The sequence below is a fragment of the Saimiri boliviensis genome, chromosome 16 (genome assembly GCF_048565385.1).
Source record: "Saimiri boliviensis isolate mSaiBol1 chromosome 16, mSaiBol1.pri, whole genome shotgun sequence".
Lineage (NCBI taxonomy): Eukaryota > Metazoa > Chordata > Mammalia > Primates > Cebidae > Saimiri > Saimiri boliviensis.
Window position 1 is genome coordinate 25383755 of NC_133464.1, and position 13116 is coordinate 25396870.

Below are 13116 nucleotides of genomic sequence, written 5' to 3' on the forward strand. Positions count from 1 at the left end.
TGAAGTCCATTTGTTGCATAGAATATTTCAGGTATAAAGCGATGAACTTCTTCAGGCATAGCATACCTTTCTCTGGGATACCAAACAGTGAGAGGATATTTCTAAAATTCTGTCCATTTATTAATACATTTTGGACTATTTAGATTCTATTATTAAAGGAAATTACCAGAACTGCTTAAATTGTATGAATTTAGGAATAGATTCAAGCTTAATCTACACAGATTTATGGAATTAAAATTAGAAATTTTTCTCTGATTTGAAGAGAATTGATTTTCTAATATGTTAATAATAGTTAAGTAGAATAATCATATATATCTGACCAATTAAACTATATTTATAGATATATATTTGTTATAATTGTCTAGCTAGAATCAGAAACATATTTGAAATTACAAACACAACATTCAAAGAAACTAGTATGTCTTTAGCGTGAATAGGATAGCTAGAGTAAAATGTTAGTAAATTGCTTTTATTATGCCTGATCCATTAGTTAGTAAAGTCCTATCTGGTTGCAAGCATGTCTTGTAACTGAAATCAACTAATTATTCCAAGTCATTAGTAAGTGAAAGCGAATAAGGTAACATTAAAAAAATAAAAAATAAAAAAATAAGAGAGAGAAAAGAGAAGAATAAATTCTCATCCTTGTGCCTTGCAGAAACTACTATCTTTCACCTAGGTAGTTGACTCCCACGTAGCAGTTAACTCAGCATGAGATTCCTTCATAATTTCTATTAGCATTTCTGTTTTCAATAATCACTTTTTGAGTATCCATACACACTACATTCCAAATAAATTAAATTCTTTCTGGATAAAAATAAAGAAAATTACAACTCAAGAACTGTTACTTCTAAGACAAATAATGAATCAAATAAATAAATAAAAAGTATTTTTTCTTTAACAGTTGCAGTGGCAAAACTAATCAAGACTACCCAACATTTTAGCAAAGACAAATTCAAGTAGAAGATGAGTAGAAAATTCAGAAATACATTGGAAATCTCCACTATGTTTTACTAATATGCATGTGATTAAGAGAAACATCCAAATAAAAATAATTCAAAGTTATCAGTATTAAATAATATTTAAAAGGCAATTTTTAAAAACAGTTTCCAAATTAAAGTGATGAAAAGAAATTATAAATTTGTATCCTTATATTAAAATTATATATTCTCATGCATTTCTCTGTCCAGATAGCTAGTGTGTGGAGAGTAATTACTGGTTCTAGTTTGTCATTTTTAAATATGCATTGTATGTGGAATATCTCCCTGATGCTGAATGAATAAGAATCAACCTAATAAGACAAGGCAAACTCATTCATTTATTTATTTACACTAAAAGGATATAAACTCTGGCCACTCTGTTAAAAGGTCAATCAAAATTGGCCAGTTTCTAACATGAACCATTGTCAGTTGCTGCTTATTTTATCCTACACTGACCTCACTCCCAGCTGGTTATGAAAACTTGCATGATTTTAGCAGTAAAGTATAAGCATTACATACCTTACACTTTTGTCTTATTGTGCTGCTCCTTCTGAAAGCAGTCAGAGTGGTAGTCATCTGACTCTACAGAGGTGTGGCATATATATACATACAGTGTTTGTACATGTCTGCTGTTTTGGTGGCTTTCTTCTCATTTTCAGAAGGCATTTCCCTATGTACCAAATCTTCTCTTTGCTTTATGGCCTTCAAACAGTGAATTTTCACAAATGCAGGTATTCTACCTTTTCAGCAAAATTGGTCTGCTGCTGTCACTTCATAGGCATAATCAGGCTGTAAAAGGTTTTTATAAAAATTATCCAGCTCACATGATAGAAACCATGTAATTTCATGGTATTACTACATAATTAGTTAGAAATTCATTCACAATCCAACTTCGTTATTATGTTGGGCTACTTAGTTTATGACTTTGCTAATCATTAAATAGTAAGGCTATCCAAAAGAATATTCTCTGATTAGAAATGCACAAGGTTTCAATGGTTTCTCAAAAATTGATCAGGCGAAGGCCATATATATATATATGTATATATACATATATATATATATATATCTGGCTTTCATTCAAGCCAGCCTCTGCCTAGTCAATCTTTATATATTATATATATATATATATATATATATATATATATACTTCATTTGATAATTAAATGCATATTTTTAAATGTCACTCTGAATGTTACAGTATTATTTAGATTTGTATGCGTTTGTCTGAACAAAAAAGTTGCACATATTTTTCATAATGTGTTTTTAAAAAGATAAAGATACCTACTGCAAGTGTCCAAATTGCTCCACTAGAATCTACACAGAGCTGCATGAAATGTTATGGCTACACCTTTTTTTATTAATACAGTATTTTCAAGGGTATATGTCAGTAACTGAAACAAAAAATCCCTTGGCATTTAAATTACCTAATGCAAAGTATTAGAACGGCAGTTTTTTTTTTTTTTATTGCATTTTAGGTTTTGGGGTACATGAGATGAACATGCAAGATTGTTGCATAGGTACACACTTGGCAGTGTGGTTTGCTGCCTAGAACGGCAGTTTTAATTTTAAAGGCATATATCCTTTTACATTTTTGTCACTAAAAAATTGGATTAAATGCATAGTTAAGAAACACCTAAAATGAATTTACAGATGGGTTATATTTAGCATCCATAATCTGTTTATGATATTAAATTATTTTCTGATATAAATCAAAGTCTACAAAAACCAAACTCTGTGCTGTCAACAACATAATCTAATCTACAATGCCCCTTAAGTATTTATTGCATTGGTGAATATTACAAAGAATTATACGTGGCAATGTTTTTAAAAATTAAAAATCAAATTTAGGTTACCAGAAACATATTTCCAATCAGTTTATAGGTTGTTTCCTTCTGTCTTCTTCAAATATGAAGACAACAGGACCAACTCCAATTCTAAGAAAGTAATTATGCCTCTCAAGACATGCCAAATAAATTCAGGCCTGGTAATCTTAGGGAATATTACAGTGGGGAGAGAAAATCCTAGAGATGGATGTTCAGCTCATGTACTAGGGTTAGATCAGCAGCTTTGTGTAGTGAAGATTAAAAGGAAATTCCTGAGGATATAACACATCTCAAGCCAAGTGGTATTCGCCCAATTTATTTTCTTTTCCTGATGTTTTCCCTGCCACTGTCCATTATTTCTAATGAAGATTTCTTTCCTCCCTAACCCACCACATAACATAATTTAGCTACCAACACACAGTGGTTTTTACATCTAAAACAAACCCATGATCCACTTCTCTCTTCCCCGCCGTGTTACGAAGACACTGAGATAGGGTTAAATGTTTACCTTTTCTCCTTTGCCTGCCAGTCTCTTTTTGCTTGCATATAGATAGGGGGTAGTAACAATACACAGGCACGCACACACACACACACACACACACACACACACACACACACACACACACAGAGGAACACTCAGGCTAAGCTCCTAATGCTCCTACTGAAAGCAGACAGACAAAAGTCATCTACACATCAGAAGGAAATTGCAAGGAAATATCATTACAGAAACTAGGCCCAGGGCTTTACATTTCCAATCAAGACTTTTCCTTGGAACTGTGATTGAAAAAATGGCACAGGCACTGGAAAGTGCCTGACATATACAGAATTCCAGGGTTGTTTGGAAACAACTGTAGAAATAGTCTCTTTTCCAATTTTTCTTGTTACTCTGCTTTTGTTGTTGTTGTTAACTTCATGTTGCCACCAATGGTTGCACCTTGCACCAGCCCCAGGAGCCTGTGAAAGTGTAGGAGGTGAGAGAGATTACACAGGCAGTTATCTTGAGAATCTAAGGAGAGCAGGCAATTTGAAGTGCAGCAGGAGAAAAATGCTTCAGTTCAAGAAACACTAAACTGTTGTGACTATTCTTAGTGGCTATTCCAAAGTAAGATTTTTGAGTGACTCAGATTACTTTACATTTCAGCTTGCATACTCTTAAGAAGTTCATAGATTAGTGTAGTTTTCAAAATAAATTATATAAATGCATAGCCATTTATAACCGAATCTTAACTATTTTTAAGAGGTTAGGGAAATAAAGTGACAGAAGAGTACACCAAAATATTAAAAATACAAGCCAATTATTCTTGAATAACAGTAATGCAACATTCACTTACACATGATACATTTTATATAACTCCCCAAAGCATTATTGCAAGCTTCAGGAAAACTCAAAGCAGCAAGATTAAATGTAGAATAAATTTACCAATTTTCAAATTTTGATTATATACACACACACAAATAAAACAATTTTTAACAAATTTAAAATGCCTGGTCCCCCAAATTAGTTTTTTTGTTGTTGTTGTTATTTAACTGAGTAGGAACTTTCAGATCACCATGTAAATGTTGTAAAAAATAGTTGACTCCACATTATGCAATATACCATAGAAAAGAAAATTAAAATAGTAGATAGGAATTAGGGCACTGGAGTGTAAAACAGGAAAAAAGAAGTCCTGTATTTTATACATTGAATATTTACTCACAATAATATAATTTGTCAAAAATAAAGATCTACAATTATATAATGAGTATCTTGACATATTTAAATAATTCCAACATCTATTTTTTAGAAAAGTGATAGAGTAAATGAGAATTTTGCAAATAACATTCTAAGAAAAAAATGTCAAAAATAATCCTGCAATGACATACTTGAAATCTTTCATTTAAAAAGGCAAAACAAGTAGAAAAGGAAGACTAATTCACTATTAGAGGTCAGCATTTCACATGGTTTTGCACTTTTGTCTTTATCTCAATTACGTGCTAGTGTCAGATTATTTGTAAAAGCTATTAAAAAGGGAGAGATTTAAAACAAAAATCCCTATTGAAATTTACCCTGCATTAGCTATATTTGTACACTCAAAATCTCCTTAACTTTTTCTAGATGAAAACCATATTTTGAAATATTTGTATATTCGACAATAAAATCTGAAGAGGGTGAGCATTGCTAACATCTAGCTTACAGTCCCCTTAACAGGAAAAACATCTATGCCCTTGAGAAAGTATAGCCTACAATGGCAACATTAATGAGTCACTCTCTGTCCTGAAAACATGGCAGACAGAGATGATATCTTACATGTCTTCTTGGCATGATTTTCTTCCGGTGATTGGTAAGATAAAAGGATTGCTAAAATTATGTGCTGCTCCTTCCTTCTAGTCTTCAGCATGTTCTTGTTGTGTGCAATTTATAAGAAAAAAATGCTCATGATTGCTTACAAAATATGAAATAAAAAATACACGAATTGATAAAATGAGCAACTCTTCCTGCAAAATTTGTATAACACAACATGAACGAATATATTACAACATAAAAAACATGTTGAGCAAAGGAGACATTGTTTGCATCTCACTTCTTCAGTTCTCAGTTCTCTTACATGTGCAAACACGAAACATAAGTTTATTGCACCAGTTTAAAATTGCTGGCCATGTGAATTCCTCTTTATTGGTTATGTACTGGAATATTTTAATGTATGTTAAAAATACTAATGGTATTGAAATATTGACACTATCGCACTACTTAATCATTTTATTTTATGTTATTATATTATCTAATAGAAAATATATTTAACGCCTAAGTTTGAGTTTTTTTAAAAAAATCCCAATCAGAAGACTAAAAATAATTCTATGGTTTTGATTACATTTTAAAAGAATGAGTATGAAATCTGTTTAATTTAGAAGAGAATCACATTATACTATTACTATTGCAGAGTTATATTTTTACTTAAGAAATTATTTAAATTAGAATTAAAAGGAATATTTTAAAATAATTACTTGTTCATCAGAACACAGCTTTCACAAAATTTAATTGTATTTATTGAAGTAGAAATAAAAGACATACGTATCAATTAATGAGTTAAAACAAAACAGTGAAATGCCAAAATAATTTTTGGCCATGCTCATAGTAATAATTATATATATTTAGTAAATTATTTGGCATTGATTTGCTAATATGATAATTATTTATGTTTACTTAATACACAATTATTACATGAACCAATAAATGCCAAAAACCTGTGTGTATTTTCTTTACCATTTTTTAAAACTATTAACTAATTTCAGAATAAATGTATTAAGTGTATATTTTTAAAAGTTATCCTGAAATTTACAGTATTGTTTAGATTAGAAAAACATGGCAACAACAATAACCTAATTAATTCCAAGAAAATGAGATCAAATGGAATTTTGTCCAGTACTTTTAATATTTAGTATGCAAGTCTAATAGAAATGTTGTGGCAGATTATAATGAAATGAAATTAAGAATTTGTTTAAAATTGTTTACCCCAAATTTCTAGAAGATTATTATATTTATTTACTACATGACAGATACTAAAATCACCTACCTGTACATAAGAAAAAAAAAATGTAACTCTCAGAATGCACTCCATTTTTCTATCAATAACCCATTTGGTAAATGAAGCAAATGGAGTTAAAAATAATTTTTTAAAGCTCTGATATCCAGTAGTTGAAAATAATTAGATTTGGTGGCTATCTTGTGTCTTCTTTATGTTTAGATTAAATCCCCTGTCAATGTATACTTTTTAATCAAGATGAAATATGTAACCAACAAAAAGGCAAGTGAGTTATCTTAGAAGCCTACATTTTCTACTTGGTTGGCAGGCGTGGCCCTCCCTATAAGATGAATGTGTCAAAATTACAGTATTTCTGTCTCTGGTGCTGAATTGGGTTTCCAGCTCAGCATCCCCTAATATCATTGCTGTCATATATCCTGTGGTTCCATAGCTAGAGGTATGTTCTACAGCCTTGAAATCTTTTTGATCTCCGATGCACCTTCATCGTCATATCACTGTCATAAAGCAGAATGTCATGTACAAATTAACAATTAGAAATAATACATTTGCAGCAACATGAGCATGACTTCTTTAAGTAATGAACTTCAAGTTAAAATTAAAGCCAAAAGAGAGAAGAGACTAAAAAGGGAAGTATGATTTATCTACTTCAGTTTTCCTAGCATATATCAAGCAGAGTACATGAATTCCTAGTTATGAACAACTAGAACAATGTAAATATAACAGATTTTCAGAACTCAAAGTCTTGTAACCATTTAAAGAGTGATCACAATGTACCATGATAAAGCATTTAGTAAATTGAATAGTGTTAACATGTACAAAGATTTATAATCACTTTAAACTATCTTTGATTTTCATATATACACAAATGCCAAAATCCATGTACAACAATTCCTCAAATAATGTTATTTCATTCAACATTGTTTCATTACAAACTTGATGAGGGAAAAACAAACAATGAAATAAACACAAGAACCCTTCAGGGACCACTGTCTGTGTGGAGTGTGCACATTCTTCCTGTGTTGGCGTGGGTTTTCTCTGAGTACTCCAGTTTCCTCTAGTATCCTGAAGATGTGCATAGCAGGTTCATCAGTGCGCCTACACTGCCTCAGTCTGAGTGAGTGTGTGTGTGAGTGTGTGTGTGTCAGTGCACCCTGCAATGGGATGATGTCCTACCCAAGGTTAGTTCCTTTTACTTATTTCTTTTGAGACAGAATCTCCTCTGTCAACCAGGCTGGAGTGCAGTATCATGATCTCAGCTCACTGAAACCTCTGCCTCCCGGGTTCAAGCTTCAGCCTCCTGAGTAGCTGGGATTACAGGTGTTTGCCACTACACCCAGCTAATTTTTGTATTTGTAGTAATGACGAAGTTTCATCATGTTTGCAAGGCTGGTCTGGAACCCCTGACCTCAAGTGATCCACCAGCCTCAGCCTCCCAAAGTGGTGGGATTACAGGCAAGAGCCATGGCACCTGGCCCCATGGTTACTCCTTGCCTTTCACACTGAGCTGCTGGGATAGGCTGCAGCCACTGGAGACCCTGAAATGAAATAACTGGATAAAAAATAATTTTACTTGCTTTTATTAATCTTCCTTAAATATGTGTGTGTGTGTGTGTGTGTGTGTGTGTGTGTGTCACATACATTTCAATGTTTAGTATTAGAAGTGTTTTTGGTCTTTATTTTGAAATGTAGTGATGGTTTTTTTGACCAGAAATACGTCCTAGGAACTTAACTCTTGTTTATATCATTAACCTATGGTAAAACTGCTTTCCTTATATGTTGTTTGCTTAAAGTCGCAGTTTCCAAGAGCCTTTCAATAACTTTAAGTGAAGACTTACTCTATTTACTTTAGTTTCCAACTCCTTCTGGCTTGTAGCAATACAGAAGAGTTATCAGATACACATGCATGTTACATTCAGTGCCTGAAAGGAATAGGATAATCTAGATACAGAGATAAATATTTTAAAAATTCCTGAATCACATATAATTATAGCAATTGACACCATAATAATATATCATGAGATGTAGTCCAACAATAATGTAAACATATTATATGGTTAATGCAAATAATTACTATACAGGAATGTCTGTACCAAAATTCTGTATCTGGAAAAAATAAAAAATTAATGAGAAAAATGTGAGACTCCAAGCCCCCAGTCCTAGGTAATACACAATCTCATTCTAGCATTTCAGCTATAAATCTGTAGGGATATCCAGCCAAAATATAAGAATACATATTTTTTTGTGACTGAATAAATATTTGGTATAAGAATGTCTTTCATTAGAGATTTTCTTTATAGCACCCATAGGTCCAGTGTAACAATTGCAGATGATAACAACTCCAAAGAGTCTTATTACAGAATGACTTCTAGAAGAAAAACACGGCAACAACAATAACCTAATTCATTTCAAGAAAAATGAGATCAAATGGAATTTTTTCTAGTACTTCTAATATTTCAGTGTACAAGTCTAATAGCAACATTGTGGCAGATTATAATGTAGTGAGATTAAGAAATTGTTAAAAATTATTTACCTCAAACTCCTAGAAGATTATCATATATATTTATTTACTATGTGACAGATACAACAGATACTAAATTCAGAGCTCCTTAAACCTAATTTAAGTTTTCTTATTTTGACCTAGCGCAGTGACTCATGCCTGTAATCTCAGCTCTTTGGGAAGCCAAGGTGAGCAGATCATCTGAGGTCAGGAGTTCTAGACCAGCGTGGCCAGCTACTTAGGTGACTGAGGCAGGAAAATGGCTTGAACTCTGGAGGTGGAGGTTGTGTTGAGCAGAAATTCCGCTACTGCCCTCCAGCCTGGATGACAGAGCAAAATTATTTTTATGTATCTAAATTTTTTAAAAATTATCCTAATTTGGTAATACCTACAATCTTAGTTGCCTTTGCTTCACTGTAATCCCATTTCATCTGCACAGTAAATTTCTTGTTTAAAGAAAGATTTTCAAATTGAAAGGAATCTTTAATTGTAGTACATATAATAGAGAGCAAAATTAAACCACACATTGCTGCTCCTATTGTGACCGTTAAAATTTTTTCATAACTGTGACCCAGAGTATGCATGTAAGAGTGTGAAAATTCATACTACCATTGGTTATCGTGTGAAAAACCCACATAAATATTTTTCAGATTATTTATAAATAAAAATTACTTCTTTAAACTATCATTTTCTTCTTTCTCTGGCACTGGAAGTAATATTGCCTATAGTGTTATTAATACTACATATAATGACTAAATTTTGATGTTATTTTACTTAAAGATATCTCTAAATAGAAATTTAGCTATATAAAATTTGCATTGAAGATGTACATATTATTTAATTTTAACAAAAATAATTTAAATTTCTGAAAATACCCATGGGATTGTATTTTTCCAAGTCACTTTACAAAACTATTCATAATTGGATATAATACATTATGATGGAATATTTATCAGTATGTAGAGCTTACATATTTCACTTAGTTGTCCACACGTTATGTCGTCTTTTCAGTTTAACAAACAAAATTGTAATTTCAACTATAAATGTGGGTACTAATGCATATAAATACCCATATTCCCACTCAAAAAGTCGAGTAAACCGAAGTTCTCATGTTAGTACTGTTCCTACAGTCATGTTTCATGTATTAAAAAGTGGTTCAAATTTTAGAAAAAAGCTATGTATTTTTATTTTTTAAAGTATTTACTATGCATCAGCGTATGATAAAACATCTTTAGTACTCAATATTATAATTGGGTTTGCATTTATAATTTGGAAAATTCATTGCTCAAATGATTTGTTTTTTATTGATTTTAGTTTAAATGTTACTTAAATGCTCAATGAAATAGCTACATTTAGTTTATTTATGAATTAAACACTTTTTTATTTTATACAACAAATAATGATTTTGTTTAAAAATAACAAATTCAAATGATTTAATTTTGAATGATTAGTATGAAACAGATTGGATATTAAATTAGAGAAAAAAAACAGGAAAAATGATCTTCCCTAAATACAAAAAAATAAAAAATTAACTTTCCTTTTGATTATATTAGTTGCTTTGAAAAGATGCTTAATATTTATTCTTCATTATTCCACATAAGTATAGTATTCTCAAAATGTAATCTGTTTTACATTTATCATCAGATTTATATTGAAATGCTTTGATAGTATTACTATCTCATAAAATAAAGTTATTTACTATAGGTGGAGTTATGCAAGTATATATTTTATAATAGTTTATATAAATGTATAAATGTATTAATATATATTCAATATAAAATTTTTTCTTATTTTGGAAGGAAAATTATTAAAAAGTTTGTAAAAGAAAAAAATGGGTATTTAAAAAACAAAGATTTTTTTTAGTAGTATTCCAATATTTTTAATGGGTAAAAGAAGTGAGAACTTTGAAATATATGAATCTTAAATAGAATGTTAAGGATTAAAAGATGTGGATACAAAGTCAAACTGCTTCACAATCTCAAAGTATACATTCTCCAAAGTATTCAAAGTGATAGTAAATACTTCATCATCTAAGTACTCATCAAGTTTAGCATAAAGTTTAGAGAGAGAATGAAGAATATATATTTTGCTATCAAAATAGCTAAAACAATTCTAAAATTGTGCTGTTATAAGTGAAACTCCAGTGCCTCTTTACCTGTGACTCCTGTTTTCTGATATTCTGTTTAACATAACATGCAAATTGAAAGTTAAAATTATTTTGTTTTACCTCAAATATGAATACAGGTAAAATTTTCACAGCAAATAAAATTTCCCAAATTATAATTGATACATAAAAAGCTTAGAAAAATATGTCAGTATATATTCAAAAATATTGTACCCTTTAGTCATGGTGCCTTATGACAAAATGCAATGGTATTTTAAAATATTAAAAGTCTTCCACTGAAATATACATGCAGTCAGCCATAGAGAAAAATGTGTCCCAGTGTAGGCAACTGTCCTGATGAATGTATTATTCCTTCTGGATTACTTTTTCCCTCTAGGTAACATTCTCATTAAAAAGATGAACTGATTTTCTACTCCCAAGGGAAAATACATAGTACCCAGAAAAGCTTTCTAAATAAATAAACACTTCACCAGATTTAACAAACCAGGAGCATATTTGTTGAAAATGCCTGAAAATTTCACCAGGATCTCCAGTAAGGCATACCCTGAACTTTAAAATGGTAATGTAAGTGCAGAACAGCAACAATTACTTTTCATATTATTTTTGAAAAATGTAAACAATTATACTATCAAAGCAAAATAAATAATTACAATTAAAGCCTGGGAAATGAGTTTTATGCCAAAATTCTCTATTTCTACTTTCATTTTTTTCTTAACTATCTGAACTTAATTATAACAAACATAGACTAAAAGGGAGCCATTTGGAAAATATTTTCCATATTTAATATATATTTAGATATCATTAGTAGCATCCTAATGGCTTTCTAAAAATTTTCATGCCAAAGTACTAAACACTCACCTGATATCCTTATCGACATATGAGACATCTTTGCAGATTATGTCAAGATAAATGGCGTTATGATGGAGTACACAAGCAGTTTATGATATTCACTGAATTCACCTTGGTCTGCGGACATCTATAAGTACATATTTGTAAATCCATTAGGTGCTTACTTAATGGTAGGTACAATTCTAGAATATGGTGATAGATACAACCATTATCCCAACTGTCGGTTTCTTTTTACTATATTTATATAGTAAATACTAAATGAAGTATTTCCTATTTTATGTAGATTGTATTTGGCCAGTTAATTAGAAAGAAAAATTTGTGGTCAAAATAATTCTGTATTAATTCTCTTGCATGGAATCCAAACAATATTTGTAAAGAACAGTGCAAATGTTCTAAGTTGTCAGATGATGTTCACTAAGACCTTTTTATTAGGTGTGAGTACCAGCTTGCTACACTTCTAAAATCTTTCAAGATTTAATGTACTAAAGTTTCTGTTCATTAATAGAGTAGGTAATGATTTATTTATTATGTTTATAGTGGACTTGTCTTGGCTACAATTTTAAATTTTAACCATTAGAATTATCTGTTTATAGCACTGTATACAGATTCCTCTAAGCATCTGAGGAGGAGCTCAGACTGTCACTGAGACGAGTAAATAGCAATAGTAATGATATTTTAAACTGTTAGAAATAGAAATAGTTTTATCATTGGATTAACAGTCAAATTTATAGCACAGCAGATAAAAGGAAATTAGAGCAACTTATATTATTAATTATTAGGTAGAAGATTGGCTGCTAAATTTAGAATATTAAAATGATGAAAGATACATTGCATATTAATTGTACCTTTTCCAATTAACTCTGCAAAAAAAGGCCAAAATCCTTAGATATTGTAAGTATGCTCAGTATTGTTTGAATTAAAACTAAAACAATGGAAATTACCTCACATATAATTTCAAAATGTGCAAACAAAATAAGCAAATAAAAAATTAACATCTAATTTAGAAATATCACTTAATTTTTTGAGAAATACTGATCACATATCTTGTTAAATGTACTGAAAGCTCAGTGTTATCATTTTAAAAGGTAAAAATATATAAGAAAGTTAATAAAACTAAACTAGTAATTTCTTTCTTTTTCAAAGGTGTGTTTTAAAGTTGCTGCTAATTTTCAACAAACATTACTTTTGTAAAATATAAGTTAATGGAGAAATTAAAGAATATGTTTTAAACTAAGTATTTTACAAATATTGTACACATACACAGTAAGATAAAGATGTTTTCATCTAAAAGATATAATCATATGTTTCATAGGTATATAATGTA